Source organism: Puma concolor, chromosome F2 (genome assembly GCF_028749965.1).
Source record: "Puma concolor isolate L17-30 chromosome F2, mPumCon1.1.hap2, whole genome shotgun sequence".
NCBI lineage: Eukaryota > Metazoa > Chordata > Mammalia > Carnivora > Felidae > Puma > Puma concolor.
The window spans coordinates 2931697-2934434 of record NC_141684.1 but is presented as its reverse complement, the minus strand read 5'-3'; the positions used below and the strand labels follow the sequence as shown (position 1 = coordinate 2934434).

The 2738-nt window shown below is 50.1% G+C and overlaps 1 pseudogene; it reads left to right on the top strand.

Moving 5' to 3' along the window:
- The first annotated feature begins 1674 nt into the window (after positions 1 to 1674).
- LOC112859747 (transcription elongation factor A protein-like 8) lies at positions 1675 to 2045 on the top strand (annotated as a pseudogene).
- Positions 2046 to 2738: the final 693 nt, after the last annotated feature.

Sequence of the window (2738 nt, the reverse complement as noted above, 5' to 3'; positions counted from 1 at the left end):
GGAGGAGAAGCCTGGACCCACGCTTGCCCCCAGCTCCCTCCCTGTCCTGGCAATCCTGCCTCCTGAGTGTTTCTCACTCTGTGCCCCCCCCAACTCTACCCACGGCCCATTCAGACCCCTCGCTCCCCTGCCTGATGAACGCAGAACTCACATCCGGTTTTGTCCCTCTGCCCTGCAGCCCGAGTCAGTCTTCTCAAATACCTAACTAGACTCATTTCTTTCCTGGGCAAAGTCTCCAGCCATTTGCCACCATCCCCAGGACAGATGGGGCCTCCTGATCGTGGCGCCTGAGCCTTCCCAATCTGGCCCCTGCCCCCAATTCCAGAGGTCTTCATCCTTCCCCCAGGTGTGTGTGGAGCCCCCCGCTACGCTCTGGGCCCTGTTCCGGGGCCAGGCCAGAGCGGTGGGCAGCACAGACATCTGTTAGCAGCTCCACGGCTGCAGGACCCGAGGACTTGTTCGTCGGGCTCTGCACCCACCGCGCTGTCCCCTGTGTCCAGCCTGCGTGCCCTCCGGGCCTCTTCTCCCTGGAAAATGCCTCTTTATCCTCTCCGGTGGGTTGCAGGGGTTCCTCCTGTCACCTGAGCCTCCCGCTGGAACACGTCTCTGATGGCACAGGACCTCTGCTTTCTTCTCTCCTCTGAGCACACATTCGCTGCTCCAGGAGCTCCTGGGGGAGGGCAGGTCAGGTCTTGTATTTCATTCTCTGTGTTTCCAGTTGGACCAGACGTATAGTAGGTGCTCAATAAACATCCCAACAGAAATGAGGAAACTGAGGCTCAGGAGGTAAAGTGACTTCCTCGCTAGTGACTTCAGACAGCTTGAATCTGGAAACATTCATGTCTGATTTCTTTTTTTCTTTTAATTTTTTTTAATGTTCATTTATTTTTGAGAGAGAGAGAAAGAGTGTGTGAGCAGGGGAGGGGCAGAGACACGGAGACACAGAATCGGAAGCAGGCTTCAGGCTCTGAGCTGTCAGCACAGAGCCCAACATGGGTCTTGAACCCACGATCCAAGAGATCATGACCTGAGCTGAACTTGGACGCTTAACCGACTGAGCCCCCCAGGCGCCTCTTGTGTCTGATTTCTATGCAGTGAACATTTTCTCATGACATGTTGGTCCCCTTATTTCCTGGAGAAAACTGTTTATTCCGACTCATGTTTTCTTTATTTATAGACATGTAAACTTCACCAAGAAAAATCAAAGCTTGGCTTATATTTTCACACAGAAAACCAGCTAGCCCCTACCCCAGAATTTTCATGAGGAAATTAATAATTTAACTGTTTGAAAACCAGCTGTAGTGCAGCTGCATGTTGCTGGAAAAGGAGAAAAGTGCCCCACATCCTTTCAGGCCTCTCGGTATTTTGGGTGTGACACACATTGAGTGAGGAAGGAGGGAGCAAAATCTCCTGAATCCCTGAAGGATTAATTTACTCAAAAGAAATAACAGAAAAATACTCAGGGCGCCTGGGTGGCTCAGTTGGTTAAGCGTCTGACTTCAGCTCAGGTCACGATCTCACGGTTCGTGGGTTCGAGCCCCGCGTCGGGCTCTGTGCGGACAGCTCGGAGCCTGGAGCCTGCTTCCGATTCTGTGTCTCCCTCTCTCTCTGCCCCTCCCCCGCTCATACTCTGTCTCTCTCAAAAATAAATAAACATTAAAAAAAAAATACTCTATGCAAACGTCTTGTGAAGGAAATGAGGAACCACAGAACACCCCAAAGATGGAGGCCTTCAGAAGATGCACAGGAGGCAGAAGGCCATCATCAGCCTTCCGAAGGGGTAGCCAGGAAGCAGAAGGAAACCCAGGAGGAGGGCTGACCCAACTGGCCAGGGGTTTAGATAGGACACTCCCCCGGGGCGCTTGATAAGAAGAACAGGTGAGCCACAGAGGCTTAGGGGAGAGGTTCGAGAAGAGTAAGAAACAAGTCTGTGATGATGCATCGGAAGCAAAGACATTCACCCAGCCGTCCTCATCCTGTGCGCTCGGGGCCCTGAATTCTTTTTCTGTCTGATGTTAAATCTGGCCCCTGCTTTCTCTCTTTTAGCATTTCCTGATGTCTCGAACTTCATTTTACTTTTTTAAAAATGTTTTATTTATTTTTGAGAGAGAGACAGAGAGCAAGTGGGGGAGGGGCAGAGAGAGAGGAAGACACAGAATCCGAAGCAAGTTCCAGGCTCTGAGCTGTCAGCACAGAGCCCGCCAGACAGGGGCTCGAACCCACGGACCATGAGATCATGACCGGAGCCGAGGTCAGACGCCCAACCGACTCGGCCACCCAGGCGCCCCAGTCTTCATTTTACTTTTAATCATCTGGTGAAGTTTTGTTTTAGGTAGTTTTCTTGTTACCAGCATCTCGCTGGAGTTTGTATTTTGACTCAGTCTCCGGGTCTGTTTCCCAATTGGATGGCTTCCCACGTATGAATGAAAATAGATTCATTCTATGTTGTAAAGTAAGACCTAACAGGTTACAAAGCAGTATATTCAGTACGAGCTCACATATGTAGGATTAAACCCCAGCCTGTGTGCGTGTGTGCGCATGTGTGCAGACATATATACGTACATCAAAAACTTCACTGCTCATCTCTGTGCGTGTGCGTTTCTTTCTTTTTGCTTATATCGTAGTTTTCTGTGAACATGTCACACACACCCAAAAGTTTTATAAGTAAGAGTCAAATAATTTGCAACAAGCTTATAAGGGCAGTGAGGGCACCTAAACTCTTGACGGAAGAATCGTAA